An 18,161-nucleotide genomic window follows, 5' to 3' on the forward strand; every position below is an offset into this window, starting at 1 on the left:
GGTTTAGGGGCTTCTAGGCAAAAGGGGCGTGGCCAAAAGTATCTCAACCCTCAGCCATGTCATGGTCTATACTATGAATGGTATTGTGGGCTTTTGGACCCAAATGGGCGGGGCCTAACGAATTTAAACCCCCAATGCTATTTCAATGGGTTTAGGGGCTTCTAGGCAAAAGGGGCGTGTCCAAAAGTATCTAAACCCTCAGCCATGTCATGGCCTATACTATGAATGGTATTATGGGCTTCTGGACCCAAATGGGCGGGGCCTAACGAATTTAAACCCCCAATGCTATTTCAATGGGTTTAGGGGCTTCTAGGCAAAAGGGGCGTGGCCAAAAGTATCTCAACCCTCAGCCATGTCATGGTCTATACTATGAATGGTACTATGGGCTTCTGGACCCAAAGGGGCAGGGCATAACGAATTTAAACCCCCAATGCTATTTCAATGGATTTAGGGGCTTCTAGGCAAAAGGGGCGTGAACAAAATTATCTCAACCCTCAGCCATGTCATGGTCTATACTATGAATGGTATTATGGGCTTCTGGACCCAAATGGGCGGGGCCTAACGAATTTAAACCCCCAATGCTATTTCAATGGGTTTAGGGGCTTCTAGGCAAAAGGGGCGTGGCCAAAAGTATCTCAACCCTCAGCCAAGTCATGATCTATACTATGAATGGTATTATGGGCTTCTGGACCCAAATGGGCGGGGCCTAACGAATTTAAACCCCCAATGCTTTTTCAATGGGTTTAGGGGCTTCTAGGCAAAAGGGGCGTGGCCAAAAGTATCTAAACCCTCAGCCATGTCATGGCCTATACTATGAATGGTATTATGGGCTTCTGGACCCAAAGGGGCGGAGCCTAACGTATTTAAACCCCCAATGCTATTTTAATGGGTTTAGGGGCTTCTAGGCAAAAGGGGCGTGTTGCCAAAAGTATCTCAACCCTCAGCCATGTCATGATCTATACTATGAATGGTATTATGGGTTTCTGGACCCAAATGGGCGGGACCTAACGAATTTAAAACCCCAATGCTATTTCAATGGGTTTTGGGGCTTCTAGGCAAAAGGGGCGTGGCCAAAAGTATCTCAACCCTCAGCCATGTCATGGTCTATACTATGAATGGTACTATGGGCTTCTGGACCCAAAGGGGCGGGGCATAACGAATTTAAACCCCCAATGCTATTTCAATGGATTTAGGTGCTTCTAGGCAAAAGGGGCGTGGCCAAAAGTATCTCAACCCTCAGCCATGTCATGATCTATACTATGAATGGTATTATGGGCTTCTGGACCCAAATGGGCGGGGCCTAACGAATATAAACCCCCAATGCTATGTAAATGGGTTTAGGGGCTGCTAGGCAAAAGGGGCGTGGCCAAAAGTATCTCAACCCTCAGACATGTCATGGTCTATACTATGAATGGTATTATCGGTTTCTGGACCCAAATGGGCGGGGCCTAACGAATTTAAAACCCCAATGCTATTTCAATGGGTTTTGGGGCTTCTAGGCAAAAGGGGCGTGGCCAAAAGTATCTCAACCCTCAGCCATGTCATGGTCTATACTATGAATGGTACTATGGGCTTCTGGACCCAAAGGGGCGGGGCATAACGAATTTAAACCCCCAATGCTATTTCAATGGATTTAGGTGCTTCTAGGCAAAAGGGGCGTGGCCAAAAGTATCTCAACCCTCAGCCATGTCATGATCTATACTATGAATGGTATTATGGGCTTCTGGACCCAAATGGGCGGGGCCTAACGAATTTAAACCCCCAATGCTATTTAAATGGGTTTAGGGGCTGCTAGGCAAAAGGGGCGTGGCCAAAAGTATCTCAACCCTCAGCCATGTCATGGTCTATACTATGAATGGTATTATGCGCTTCTGGACCCAAATGGGCGGGGCCTAACGAATTTAAACCCCCAATGCTATTTTAATGGGTTTAGGGGCTTCTAGGCAAAAGGGGCGTGGCCAAAAGTATCTCAACCCTCAGCCATGTCATGGTCTATACTATGAATGGTATTGTGGGCTTTTGGACCCAAATGGGCGGGGCCTAACGAATTTAAACCCCCAATGCTATTTCAATGGGTTTAGGGGCTTCTAGGCAAAAGGGGCGTGTCCAAAAGTATCTAAACCCTCAGCCATGTCATGGCCTATACTATGAATGGTATTATGGGCTTCTGGACCCAAATGGGCGGGGCCTAACGAATTTAAACCCCCAATGCTATTTCAATGGGTTTAGGGGCTTCTAGGCAAAAGGGGCGTGGCCAAAAGTATCTCAACCCTCAGCCATGTCATGGTCTATACTATGAATGGTACTATGGGCTTCTGGACCCAAAGGGGCAGGGCATAACGAATTTAAACCCCCAATGCTATTTCAATGGATTTAGGGGCTTCTAGGCAAAAGGGGCGTGAACAAAATTATCTCAACCCTCAGCCATGTCATGGTCTATACTATGAATGGTATTATGGGCTTCTGGACCCAAATGGGCGGGGCCTAACGAATTTAAACCCCCAATGCTATTTCAATGGGTTTAGGGGCTTCTAGGCAAAAGGGGCGTGGCCAAAAGTATCTCAACCCTCAGCCAAGTCATGATCTATACTATGAATGGTATTATGGGCTTCTGGACCCAAATGGGCGGGGCCTAACGAATTTAAACCCCCAATGCTTTTTCAATGGGTTTAGGGGCTTCTAGGCAAAAGGGGCGTGGCCAAAAGTATCTAAACCCTCAGCCATGTCATGGCCTATACTATGAATGGTATTATGGGCTTCTGGACCCAAAGGGGCGGGGCCTAACGAATTTTAACCCCCAATGCTATTTCAATGGGTTTAGGGGCTTCTAGGCAAAAGGGGCGTGGCCAAAAGTATCTCAACCCTCAGCCATGTCATGGTCTATACTATGAATGGTATTATGGGCTTCGGGACCCAAATGGGCGGGGCCTAACGAATTTAAACCCCCAATGCTATTTCAATGGGTTTAGGGGCTTCTAGGCAAAAGGGGCGTGGCCAAAAGTATCTCAACCCTCAGCCATGTAATGATCTATACTATGAATGGTATTATGGGCTTCTGGACCCAAATGGGCGGGGCCTAACGAATTTAAACCCCCAATCTTATTTCAATGGGTTTAGGGGCATCTAGGCGAAAGGGGCGTGGCCAAAAGTATCTCAACCCTCAGCCATGTCATGGTCTATACTATGACTGGTATTATGGGCTTCTGGACCCAAAGGGGCGGGGCATAACGAATTTAAACCCCCAATGCTATTTCAATGGGTTTAGGGGCTTCTAGGCAAAATGGGCGTGGCCAAAATTATCTCTACCCTCAGCCATGTCATGGTCTATACTATGAATGGTATTATGGGCTTCTGGACCCAAATGGGTGGGGCCTAACGAATTTAAACCCCCAATGCTATTTCAATGGGTTTAGGTGCTTCTAGGCAAAAGGGGCGTGGCCAAAAGTATCTCAACCCTCAGCCATGTCATGGTCTATACTACGAATGGTATAATGGGCTTCTGGACCCAAAGGGGCGGGGCATAACGAATTTAAACCCCCGATGCTATTTCAATGGGTTTAGGGGCTTCTAGGCAAAAGGGGCGTTTCCAAAATTATCTCATCCCTCAGCCATGTCATGGTCTATACTATGAATGGTATTATGGGCTTCTGGACCCAAATGGGTGGGGCCTAACGAATTTAAACCCCGAATGCTATTTCAATGGGTTTAGGGGCTTCTAGGCAAAAGGGGCGTTGCCAAAAGTATCTCAACCCTCAGCCATGTTATGGTACATACTATGAAAGGTATTATGGGCTTCTGGACCTAAATGGGCGGGGCCTAACGAATTTAAACCCCCAATGCTATTTCAATGGGTTTAGGGGCTTCTAGGCAAAAGGGGCGTGGCCAAAAGTATCTCAACCCTCAGCCATGTCATGATCTATACTATGAATGGTATTATGGGCTTCTGGACCCAAAGGGGCGGGGCCTAACGAATTTAAACCCCCAATGCTATTTAAATGGGTTTAGGGGCTGCTAGGCAAAAGGGGCGTGGCCAAAAGTATCTCAACCCTCAGCCATGTCATGGTCTATACTATGAATGGTATTATGGGTTTCTGGACCCAAATGGGCGGGGCCTAACGAATTTAAACCCCCAATGCTATTTCAATGGGTTTTGGGGCTTCTAGGCAAAAGGGGCGTGGCCAAAAGTATCTCAACCCTCAGCCATGTCATGGTCTATACTATGAATGGTACTATGGGCTTCTGGACCCAAAGGGGCGGGGCCTAACGAATTTAAACCCTGAATGCTATTTCAATGGGTTTAGGGGCTTCTAGGCAACAGGGGCGTGGCCAAAAGTATCTCAACCCTCAGCCATGTAATGGTCCATACTATGAAAGGTATTATGGGCTTCTGGACCCAAATGGGCGGGGCCTAACGAATTTAAACCCCCAATGCTATTTCAATGGGTTTAGGGGCTTCTAGGCAAAAGGGGCATGGCCAAAGGTATCTCAACCCTCAGCCATGTCATGATCTATACTATGAATGGTATTATGGGCTTCTGGACCCAAATGGGCGGGGCCTAACGAATTTAAACCCCCAATGCTATTTCAATGGGTTTAGGGGCTTCTAGGCAAAAGGGGCGTGGCCAAAAGTATCTCAACCCTCAGCCATGTCATGGTCTATACTATGAATGGTATAATGGGCGTCTGGACCCAAAGGGGCGGGGCATAACGAATTTAAACCCCCAATGCTATTTCAATGGATTTAGGGGCTTCTAGGCAAAAGGGGCGTTTCCAAAATTATCTCATCCCTCAGCCATGTCATGGTCTATACTATGAATGGTATTATGGGCTTCTGGACCCAAATGGGTGAGGCCTAACGAATTTAAACCCCGAATGCTATTTCAATGGGTTTAGGGGCTTCTAGGCAAAAGGGGCGTGGCCAAAAGTATCTCAACCCTCAGCCATGTCATGGTCTATACTATGGATGGTATTATGGGCTTCTGGACCCAAATGGGTGGGGCCTAACGAATTTAAACCCCGAATGCAATTTCAATGGGTTTAGGGGCTTCTAGGCAAAAGGGGCGTGGCCAAAAGTATCTCAACCCTCAGCCATGTCATGGTCTATACTATGAATGGTATAATGGGCTTCTGGACCCAAAGGGGCGGGGCATAACGAATTTAAACCCCCAATGCTATTTCAATGGGTTTAGGGGCTTCAAGGCAAAAGGGGCGTTTCCAAAATTATCTCATCCCTCAGCCATGTCATGGTCTATACTATGAATGGTATTATGGGCTTCTGGACCCAAATGGGTGAGGCCTAACGAATTTAAACCCCGAATGCTATTTCAATGGGTTTAGGGGCTTCTAGGCAAAAGGGGCGTGGCCAAAAGTATCTCAACCCTCAGCCATGTTATGGTACATACTATGAACGGTATTATGGGCTTCTGGACCCAAATGGGCGGGGCCTAACGAATTTAAACCCCCAATGCTATTTCAATGGGTTTAGGGGCTTCTAGGCAAAAGGGGCGTGGCCAAAAGTATCTCAACCCTCAGCCATGTCATGATCTATACTATGAATGGTATTATGGGCTTCTGGACCAAAATGGGCGGAGCCTAACGAATTTAAACCCCCAATGCTATTTTAATGGGTTTAGGGGCTTCTAGGCAAAAGGGGCGTGTTGCCAAAAGTATCTCAACCCTCAGCCATGTCATGATCTATACTATGAATGGTATTATGGGTTTCTGGACCCAAATGGGCGGGGCCTAACGAATTTAAAACCCCAATGCTATTTCAATGGGTTTTGGGGCTTCTAGGCAAAAGGGGCGTGGCCAAAAGTATCTCAACCCTCAGCCATGTCATGGTCTATACTATGAATGGTACTATGGGCTTCTGGACCCAAAGGGGCGGGGCATAACGAATTTAAACCCCCAATGCTATTTCAATGGATTTAGGTGCTTCTAGGCAAAAGGGGCGTGGCCAAAAGTATCTCAACCCTCAGCCATGTCATGATCTATACTATGAATGGTATTATGGGCTTCTGGACCCAAATGGGCGGGGCCTAACGAATTTAAACCCCCAATGCTATGTAAATGGGTTTAGGGGCTGCTAGGCAAAAGGGGCGTGGCCAAAAGTATCTCAACCCTCAGCCATGTCATGGTCTATACTATGAATGGTATTATGGGTTTCTGGACCCAAATGGGCGGGGCCTAACGAATTTAAAACCCCAATGCTATTTCAATGGGTTTTGGGGCTTCTAGGCAAAAGGGGCGTGGCCAAAAGTATCTCAACCCTCAGCCATGTCATGGTCTATACTATGAATGGTACTATGGGCTTCTGGACCCAAAGGGGCGGGGCATAACGAATTTAAACCCCCAATGCTATTTCAATGGATTTAGGTGCTTCTAGGCAAAAGGGGCGTGAACAAAATTATCTCAACCCTCAGCCATGTCATGGTCTATACTATGAATGGTATTATGGGCTTCTGGACCCAAATGGGCGGGGCCTAACGAATTTAAACCCCCAATGCTATTTCAATGGGTTTAGGGGCTTCTAGGCAAAAGGGGCGTGGCCAAAAGTATCTCAACCCTCAGCCAAGTAATGATCTATACTATGAATGGTATTATGGGCTTCTGGACCCAAATGGGCGGGGCCTAACGAATTTAAACCCCCAATGCTTTTTCAATGGGTTTAGGGGCTTCTAGGCAAAAGGGGCGTGGCCAAAAGTATCTCAACCCTCAGCCATGTCATGGTCTATACTATGAATGGTATTATGGGCTTCGGGACCCAAATGGGCGGGGCCTAACGAATTTAAACCCCCAATGCTATTTCAATGGGTTTAGGGGCTTCTAGGCAAAAGGGGCGTGGCCAAAAGTATCTCAACCCTCAGCCATGTAATGATCTATACTATGAATGGTATTATGGGCTTCTGGACCCAAATGGGCGGGGCCTAACGAATTTAAACCCCCAATCTTATTTCAATGGGTTTAGGGGCTTCTAGGCGAAAGGGGCGTGGCCAAAAGTATCTCAACCCTCAGCCATGTCATGGTCTATACTATGACTGGTATTATGGGCTTCTGGACCCAAAGGGGCGGGGCATAACGAATTTAAACCCCCAATGCTATTTCAATGGGTTTAGGGGCTTCTAGGCAAAATGGGCGTGGCCAAAATTATCTCTACCCTCAGCCATGTCATGGTCTATACTATGAATGGTATTATGGGCTTCTGGACCCAAATGGGCGGGGCCTAACGAATTTAAACCCCCAATGCTATTTCAATGGGTTTAGGTGCTTCTAGGCAAAAGGGGCGTGGCCAAAAGTATCTCAACCCTCAGCCATGTCATGGTCTATACTATGAATGGTATAATGGGCTTCTGGACCCAAAGGGGCGGGGCATAACGAATTTAAACCCCCGATGCTATTTCAATGGGTTTAGGGGCTTCTAGGCAAAAGGGGCGTTTCCAAAATTATCTCATCCCTCAGCCATGTCATGGTCTATACTATGAATGGTATTATGGGCTTCTGGACCCAAATGGGTGGGGCCTAACGAATTTAAACCCCGAATGCTATTTCAATGGGTTTAGGGGCTTCTAGGCAAAAGGGGCGTTGCCAAAAGTATCTCAACCCTCAGCCATGTCATGGTCTATACTATGAATGGTATTATGGGCTTCGGGACCCAAATGGGCGGGGCCTAACGAATTTAAACCCCCAATGCTATTTCAATGGGTTTAGGGGCTTCTAGGCAAAAGGGGCGTGGCCAAAAGTATCTCAACCCTCAGCCATGTAATGATCTATACTATGAATGGTATTATGGGCTTCTGGACCCAAATGGGCGGGGCCTAACGAATTTAAACCCCCAATCTTATTTCAATGGGTTTAGGGGCTTCTAGGCGAAAGGGGCGTGGCCAAAAGTATCTCAACCCTCAGCCATGTCATGGTCTATACTATGACTGGTATTATGGGCTTCTGGACCCAAAGGGGCGGGGCATAACGAATTTAAACCCCCAATGCTATTTCAATGGGTTTAGGGGCTTCTAGGCAAAATGGGCGTGGCCAAAATTATCTCTACCCTCAGCCATGTCATGGTCTATACTATGAATGGTATTATGGGCTTCTGGACCCAAATGGGCGGGGCCTAACGAATTTAAACCCCCAATGCTATTTCAATGGGTTTAGGTGCTTCTAGGCAAAAGGGGCGTGGCCAAAAGTATCTCAACCCTCAGCCATGTCATGGTCTATACTATGAATGGTATAATGGGCTTCTGGACCCAAAGGGGCGGGGCATAACGAATTTAAACCCCCGATGCTATTTCAATGGGTTTAGGGGCTTCTAGGCAAAAGGGGCGTTTCCAAAATTATCTCATCCCTCAGCCATGTCATGGTCTATACTATGAATGGTATTATGGGCTTCTGGACCCAAATGGGTGGGGCCTAACGAATTTAAACCCCGAATGCTATTTCAATGGGTTTAGGGGCTTCTAGGCAAAAGGGGCGTTGCCAAAAGTATCTCAACCCTCAGCCATGTTATGGTACATACTATGAAAGGTATTATGGGCTTCTGGACCTAAATGGGCGGGGCCTAACGAATTTAAACCCCCAATGCTATTTCAATGGGTTTAGGGGCTTCTAGGCAAAAGGGGCGTGGCCAAAAGTATCTCAACCCTCAGCCATGTCATGATCTATACTATGAATGGTATTATGGGCTTCTGGACCCAAAGGGGCGGGGCCTAACGAATTTAAACCCCCAATGCTATTTAAATGGGTTTAGGGGCTGCTAGGCAAAAGGGGCGTGGCCAAAAGTATCTCAACCCTCAGCCATGTCATGGTCTATACTATGAATGGTATTATGGGTTTCTGGACCCAAATGGGCGGGGCCTAACGAATTTAAACCCCCAATGCTATTTCAATGGGTTTTGGGGCTTCTAGGCAAAAGGGGCGTGGCCAAAAGTATCTCAACCCTCAGCCATGTCATGGTCTATACTATGAATGGTACTATGGGCTTCTGGACCCAAAGGGGTGGGGCATAACGAATTTAAACCCCCAATGCTATTTCAATGGATTTAGGTGCTTCTAGGCAAAAGGGGCGTGGCCAAAAGTATCTCAACCCTCAGCCATGTCATGATCTATACTATGAATGGTATTATGGGCTTCTGGACCCAAATGGGCGGGGCCTAACGAATTTAAACCCCCAATGCTATTTCAATGGGTTTAGGGGCTTCTAGGCAAAAGGGACGTGGCCAAAATTATCTCAACCCTCAGCCATGTCATGGTCTATACTATGACTGGTATTATGGGCTTCTGGACCCAAAGGGGCGGGGCATAACGAATTTAAACCCCCAATGATATTTCAATGGGTTTAGGGGCTTCTAGGCAAAAGGGGCGTTACCAAAATTATCTCTACCCTCAGCCATGTCATGGTCTATACTATGAATGGTATTATGGGCTTCTGGACCCAAAGGGGCGGGGCCTAACGAATTTAAACCCCCAATGCTATTTCAATGGGTTTAGGGGCTTCTAGGCAAAAGGGGCGTGGCCAAAAGTATCTCAACCCTCAGCCATGTCATGGTCTATACTATGAATGGTATTATGGGCTTCTGGACCCAAAGGGGCGGGGCATAACGAATTTAAACCCCCAATGCTATTTCAATGGGTTTAGGGGCTTCTAGGCAAAAGGGGCATTTCCAAAATTATCTCATCCCTCAGCCATGTCATGGTCTATACTATGAATGGTATTATGGGCTTCTGGACCCAAATGGGTGAGGCCTAACGAATTTAAACCCCGAATGCTATTTCAATGGGTTTAGGGGCTTCTAGGCAAAAGGGGCGTGGCCAAAAGTATCTCAACCCTCAGCCATGTTATGGTACATATTATGAAAGGTATTATGGGCTTCTGGACCCAAATGGGCGGGGCCTAACGAATTTAAACCCCCAATGCTATTTCAATGGGTTTAGGGGCTTCTAGGCAAAAGGGGCATGGCCAAAAGTATCTCAACCCTCAGCCATGTCATGATCTATACTATGAATGGTATTATGGGTTTCTGGACCCAAATGGGCGGGGCCTAACGAATTTAAAACCCCAATGCTATTTCAATGGGTTTTGGGGCTTCTAGGCAAAAGGGGCGTGGCCAAAAGTATCTCAACCCTCAGCCATGTCATGGTCTATACTATGAATGGTACTATGGGCTTCTGGACCCAAAGGGGCGGGGCATAACGAATTTAAACCCCCAATGCTATTTCAATGGATTTAGGTGCTTCTAGGCAAAAGGGGCGTGGCCAAAAGTATCTCAACCCTCAGCCATGTCATGATCTATACTATGAATGGTATTATGGGCTTCTGGACCCAAATGGGCGGAGCCTAACGAATTTAAACCCCCAATGCTATTTCAATGGGTTTAGGGGCTGCTAGGCAAAAGGGGCGTGGCCAAAAGTATCTCAACCCTCAGCCATGTCATGGTCTATACTATGAATGGTATTATGGGTTTCTGGACCCAAATGGGCGGGGCCTAACGAATTTAAAACCCCAATGCTATTTCAATGGGTTTTGGGGCTTCTAGGCAAAAGGGGCGTGGCCAAAAGTATCTAAACCCTCAGCCATGTCATGGTCTATACTATGAATGGTACTATGGGCTTCTGGACCCAAAGGGGCGGGGCATAACGAATTTAAACCCCCAATGCTATTTCAATGGATTTAGGTGCTTCTAGGCAAAAGGGGCGTGGCCAAAAGTATCTCAACCCTCAGCCATGTCATGATCTATACTATGAATGGTATTATGGGCTTCTGGACCCAAATGGGCGGGGCCTAACGAATTTAAACCCCCAATGCTATTTCAATGGGTTTAGGGGCTTCTAGGCAAAAGGGGCATGGCCAAAGGTATCTCAACCCTCAGCCATGTCATGATCTATACTATGAATGGTATTATGGCTTCTGGACCCAAATGGGCGGGGCCTAACGAATTTAAACCCCCAATGCTATTTCAATGGGTTTAGGGGCTTCTAGGCAAAAGGGGCGTGGCCAAAAGTATCTCAACCCTCAGCCATGTCATGGTCTATACTATGAATGGTATTATGGGCTTCGGGACCCAAATGGGCGGGGCCTAACGAATTTAAACCCCCAATGCTATTTCAATGGGTTTAGGGGCTTCTAGGCAAAAGGGGCGTGGCCAAAAGTATCTTAACCCTCAGCCATGTCATGATCTATACTATGACTGGTATTATGGGCTTCTGGACCCAAATGGGCGGGGCATAACGAATTTAAACCCCCAATGCTATTTCAATGGGTTTAGGGGCTTCTAGGCAAAAGGGGCGTGGCCAAAATTATCTCAACCCTCAGCCATGTCATGGTCTATACTATGACTGGTATTATGGGCTTCTGGACCCAAATGGGCGGGGCCTAACGAATTTAAACCCCCAATGATATTTCAATGGGTTTAGGGGCTTCTAGGCAAAAGGGGCGTGGCCAAAATTATCTCTACCCTCAGCCATGTCATGGTCTATACTATGAATGGTATTATGGGCTTCTGGACCCAAATGGGCGGGGCCTAACGAATTTAAACCCCCAATGCTATTTCAATGGGTTTAGGGGCTTCTAGGCAAAAGGGGCGTGGCCAAAAGTATCTCAACCCTCAGCCATGTCATGGTCTATACTATGAATGGTATAATGGGCTTCTGGACCCAAAGGGGCGGGGCATAACGAATTTAAACCCCCAATGCTATTTCAATGGGTTTAGGGGCTTCTAGGCAAAAGGGGCGTTTCCAAAATTATCTCATCCCTCAGCCATGTCATGGTCTATACTATGAATGGTATTATGGGCTTCTGGACCCAAATGGGTGGGGCCTAACGAATTTAAACCCCGAATGCTATTTCAATGGGTTTAGGGGCTTCTAGGCAAAAGGGGCGTGGCCAAAAGTATCTCAACCCTCAGCCATGTTATGGTACATACTATGAAAGGTATTATGGGCTTCTGGACCCAAATGGGCGGGGCCTAACGAATTTAAACCCCCAATGCTATTTCAATGGGTTTAGGGGCTTCTAGGCAAAAGGGGCGTGGACAAAAGTATCTCAACCCTCAGCCATGTCATGGTCTATACTATGAATGGTACTATGGGCTTCTGGACCCAAAGGGGCGGGGCATAACGAATTTAAACCCCCAATGCTATTTCAATGGATTTAGGTGCTTCTAGGCAAAAGGGGCGTGGCCAAAAGTATCTCAACCCTCAGCCATGTCATGATCTATACTATGAATGGTATTATGGGCTTCTGGACCCAAATGGGCGGGGCCTAACGAATTTAAACCCCCAATGCTATTTCAATGGGTTTAGGGGCTTCTAGGCAAAAGGGGCATGGCCAAAAGTATCTAAACCCTCAGCCATGTCATGGCCTATACTATGAATGGTATTATGGGCTTCTGGACCCAAAGGGGCGGGGCCTAACGAATTTAAACCCCCAATGCTATTTCAATGGGTTTAGGGGCTTCTAGGCAAAAGGGGCGTGGCCAAAAGTATCTCAACCCTCAGCCATGTCATGATCTATACTATGAATGGTATTATGGGCTTCTGGACCCAAAGGGGCGGGGCATAACGAATTTAAACCCCCAATGCTATTTCAATGGGTTTAGGGGCTTCTAGGCTAAAGGGGCGTGGCCAAAATTATCTCAACCCTCAGCCATGTCATGGTCTATACTATGAATGGTATTATGGGCTTCTGGACCCAAATGGGCGGGGCCTAACGAATTTAAACCCCCAATCTTATTTCAATGGGTTTAGGGGCTTCGAGGCATAAGGGGTGTGGCCAAAATTATCTCAACCCTCAGCCATGTCATGGTCTATACTATGACTGGTATTATGGGCTTCTGGACCCAAAGGGGCGGGGCATAACGAATTTAAATCCCCAATGATATTTCAATGGGTTTAGGGGCTTCTAGGCAAAAGGGGCGTGGCCAAAATTATCTCTACCCTCATCCATGTCATGGTCTATACTATGAATGGTATTATGGGCTTCTGGACCCAAAGGGGCGGGGCCTAACGAATTTAAACCCCCAATGCTATTTCAATGGGTTTAGGGGCTTCTAGGCAAAAGGGGCGTGGCCAAAAGTATCTCAACCCTCAGCCATGTCATGGTCTATACTATGAATGTTATTATGGGCTTCTGGACCCAAAGGGGCGGGGCATAACGAATTTAAACCCCCAATGCTATTTCAATGGGTTTAGGGGCTTCTAGGCAAAAGGGGCATTTCCAAAATTATCTCATCCCTCAGCCATGTCATGGTCTATACTATGAATGGTATTATGGGCTTCTGGACCCAAATGGGCGGGGCCTAACGAATTTAAACCCTGAATGCTATTTCAATGGGTTTAGGGGCTTCTAGGCAAAAGGGGCGTGGCCAAAAGTATCTCAACCCTCAGCCATGTAATGGTCCATACTATGAAAGGTATTATGGACTTCTGGACCCAAATGGGCGGGGCCTAACGAATTTAAACCCCCAATGCTATTTCAATGGGTTTAGGGGCTTCTAGGCAAAAGGGGCATAGCCAAAAGTATCTCAACCCTCAGCCATGTCATGATCTATACTATGAATGGTATTATGGGCTTCTGGACCCAAATGGGCGGGGCCTAACGAATTTAAACCCCCAATGCTATTTCAATGGGTTTAGGGGCTTCTAGGCAAAAGGGGCATGGCCAAAAGTATCTCAACCCTCAGCCATGTCATGGTCTATACTATGAATGGTATAATGGGCTTCTGGACCCAAAGGGGCGGGGCATAACGAATTTAAACCCCCAATGCTATTTCAATGGGTTTAGGGGCTTCTAGGCAAAAGGGGCGTTTCCAAAATTATCTCATCCCTCAGCCATCTCATGGTCTATACTATGAATGGTGTTATGGGCTTCTGGACCCAAATGGGTGAGGCCTAACGAATTTAAACCCCGAATGCTATTTCAATGGGTTTAGGGGCTTCTAGGCAAAAGGGGCGTGGCCAAAAGTATCTCAACCCTCAGCCATGTCATGGTCTATACTATGAATGGTATTATGGGCTTCTGGACCCAAATGGGTGGGGCCTAACGAATTTAAACCCCGAATGCTATTTCAATGGGTTTAGGGGCTTCTAGGCAAAAGGGGCGTGGCCAAAAGTATCTAAACCCTCAGCCATGTCATGGCCTATACTATGAATGGTATTATGGGCTTCTGGACCCAAATGGGCGGGGCCTAACGAATTTAAACCCCCAATGCTATTTCAATGGGTTTAGGGGCTTCTAGGCAAAAGGGGCGTGGCCAAAAGTATCTCAACCCTCAGCCATGTCATGATCTATACTATGAATGGTATTATGGGCTTCTGGACCCAAAGGGGCGGGGCATAACGAATTTAAACCCCCAATGCTATTTCAATGGGTTTAGGGGCTTCTAGGCAAAAGGGGCGTGGCCAAAATTATCTCAACCCTCAGCCATGTCATGTTCTATACTATGAATGGTATTATGGGCTTCTGGACCCAAATGGGCGTGGCCTAACGAATTTAAACCCCCAATGCTATTTCAATGGGTTTTGGGGCTTCTAGGCAAAAGGGGCGTGGCCAAAAGTATCTCAACCCTCAGCCATGTCATGGTCTATACTATGAATGGTACTATGGGCTTCTGGACCCAAATGGGCGGGGCCTAACGAATTTAAACCCCCAATGCATTTTCAATGGGTTTACGGGCTTCTAGGCAAAAGGGGCGTGGCCAAAAGTATCTCAACCCTCAGCCATGTCATGGTCTATACTATGAATGGTATAATGGGCTTCTGGACCCAAAGGGGCGGGGCATAACGAATTTAAACCCCCAATGCTATTTCAATGGGTTTAGGGGCTTCTAGGCAAAAGGGGCGTGGCCAAAAGTATCTCAACCCTCAGCCATGTAATGATCTATACTATGAATGGTATTATAGGCTTCTGGACCCAAATGGGCGGGGCCTAACGAATTTAAACCCCCAATCTTATTTCAATGGGTTTAGGGGCTTCTAGGCGAAAGGGGCGTGGCCAAAAGTATCTCAACCCTCAGCCATGTCATGGTCTATACTATGACTGGTATTATGGGCTTCTGGACCCAAAGGGGCGGGGCATAACGAATTTAAACCCCCAATGCTATTTCAATGGGTTTAGGGGCTTCTAGGCAAAATGGGCGTGGCCAAAATTATCTCTACCCTCAGCCATGTCATGGTCTATACTATGAATGGTATTATGGGCTTCTGGACCAAAATGGGCGGGGCCTAACGAATTTAAACCCCCAATGCTATTTCAATGGGTTTAGGTGCTTCTAGGCAAAAGGGGCGTGGCCAAAAGTATCTCAACCCTCAGCCATGTCATGGTCTATACTATGAATGGTATAATGGGCTTCTGGACCCAAAGGGGCGGGGCATAACGAATTTAAACCCCCGATGCTATTTCAATGGGTTTAGGGGCTTCTAGGCAAAAGGGGCGTTTCCAAAATTATCTCATCCCTCAGCCATGTCATGGTCTATACTATGAATGGTATTATGGGCTTCTGGACCCAAATGGGTGGGGCCTAACGAATTTAAACCCCGAATGCTATTTCAATGGGTTTAGGGGCTTCTAGGCAAAAGGGGCGTTGCCAAAAGTATCTCAACCCTCAGCCATGTCATGGTCTATACTATGAATGGTATTATGGGCTTCGGGACCCAAATGGGCGGGGCCTAACGAATTTAAACCCCCAATGCTATTTCAATGGGTTTAGGGGCTTCTAGGCAAAAGGGGCGTGGCCAAAAGTATCTCAACCCTCAGCCATGTAATGATCTATACTATGAATGGTATTATGGGCTTCTGGACCCAAATGGGCGGGGCCTAACGAATTTAAACCCCCAATCTTATTTCAATGGGTTTAGGGGCTTCTAGGCGAAAGGGGCGTGGCCAAAAGTATCTCAACCCTCAGCCATGTCATGGTCTATACTATGACTGGTATTATGGGCTTCTGGACCCAAAGGGGCGGGGCATAACGAATTTAAACCCCCAATGCTATTTCAATGGGTTTAGGGGCTTCTAGGCAAAATGGGCGTGGCCAAAATTATCTCTACCCTCAGCCATGTCATGGTCTATACTATGAATGGTATTATGGGCTTCTGGACCCAAATGGGCGGGGCCTAACGAATTTAAACCCCCAATGCTATTTCAATGGGTTTAGGTGCTTCTAGGCAAAAGGGGCGTGGCCAAAAGTATCTCAACCCTCAGCCATGTCATGGTCTATACTATGAATGGTATAATGGGCTTCTGGACCCAAAGGGGCGGGGCATAACGAATTTAAACCCCCGATGCTATTTCAATGGGTTTAGGGGCTTCTAGGCAAAAGGGGCGTTTCCAAAATTATCTCATCCCTCAGCCATGTCATGGTCTATACTATGAATGGTATTATGGGCTTCTGGACCCAAATGGGTGGGGCCTAACGAATTTAAACCCCGAATGCTATTTCAATGGGTTTAGGGGCTTCTAGGCAAAAGGGGCGTTGCCAAAAGTATCTCAACCCTCAGCCATGTTATGGTACATACTATGAAAGGTATTATGGGCTTCTGGACCTAAATGGGCGGGGCCTAACGAATTTAAACCCCCAATGCTATTTCAATGGGTTTAGGGGCTTCTAGGCAAAAGGGGCGTGGCCAAAAGTATCTCAACCCTCAGCCATGTCATGATCTATACTATGAATGGTATTATGGGCTTCTGGACCCAAAGGGGCGGGGCCTAACGAATTTAAACCCCCAATGCTATTTAAATGGGTTTAGGGGCTGCTAGGCAAAAGGGGCGTGGCCAAAAGTATCTCAACCCTCAGCCATGTCATGGTCTATACTATGAATGGTATTATGGGTTTCTGGACCCAAATGGGCGGGGCCTAACGAATTTAAACCCCCAATGCTATTTCAATGGGTTTTGGGGCTTCTAGGCAAAAGGGGCGTGGCCAAAAGTATCTCAACCCTCAGCCATGTCATGGTCTATACTATGAATGGTACTATGGGCTTCTGGACCCAAAGGGGTGGGGCATAACGAATTTAAACCCCCAATGCTATTTCAATGGATTTAGGTGCTTCTAGGCAAAAGGGGCGTGGCCAAAAGTATCTCAACCCTCAGCCATGTCATGATCTATACTATGAATGGTATTATGGGCTTCTGGACCCAAATGGGCGGGGCCTAACGAATTTAAACCCCCAATGCTATTTCAATGGGTTTAGGGGCTTCTAGGCAAAAGGGACGTGGCCAAAATTATCTCAACCCTCAGCCATGTCATGGTCTATACTATGACTGGTATTATTGGCTTCTGGACCCAAAGGGGCGGGGCATAACGAATTTAAACCCCCAATGATATTTCAATGGGTTTAGGGGCTTCTAGGCAAAAGGGGCGTTACCAAAATTATCTCTACCCTCAGCCATGTCATGGTCTATACTATGAATGGTATTATGGGCTTCTGGACCCAAAGGGGCGGGGCCTAACGAATTTAAACCCCCAATGCTATTTCAATGGGTTTAGGGGCTTCTAGGCAAAAGGGGCGTGGCCAAAAGTATCTCAACCCTCAGCCATGTCATGGTCTATACTATGAATGGTATTATGGGCTTCTGGACCCAAAGGGGCGGGGCATAACGAATTTAAACCCCCAATGCTATTTCAATGGGTTTAGGGGCTTCTAGGCAAAAGGGGCATTTCCAAAATTATCTCATCCCTCAGCCATGTCATGGTCTATACTATGAATGGTATTATGGGCTTCTGGACCCAAATGGGTGAGGCCTAACGAATTTAAACCCCGAATGCTATTTCAATGGGTTTAGGGGCTTCTAGGCAAAAGGGGCGTGGCCAAAAGTATCTCAACCCTCAGCCATGTTATGGTACATATTATGAAAGGTATTATGGGCTTCTGGACCCAAATGGGCGGGGCCTAACGAATTTAAACCCCCAATGCTATTTCAATGGGTTTAGGGGCTTCTAGGCAAAAGGGGCATGGCCAAAAGTATCTCAACCCTCAGCCATGTCATGATCTATACTATGAATGGTATTATGGGTTTCTGGACCCAAATGGGCGGGGCCTAACGAATTTAAAACCCCAATGCTATTTCAATGGGTTTTGGGGCTTCTAGGCAAAAGGGGCGTGGCCAAAAGTATCTCAACCCTCAGCCATGTCATGGTCTATACTATGAATGGTACTATGGGCTTCTGGACCCA

Source organism: Crinia signifera, chromosome 5, assembly GCF_055691185.1.
Source record: "Crinia signifera chromosome 5, ASM5569118v1, whole genome shotgun sequence".
NCBI lineage: Eukaryota > Metazoa > Chordata > Amphibia > Anura > Myobatrachidae > Crinia > Crinia signifera.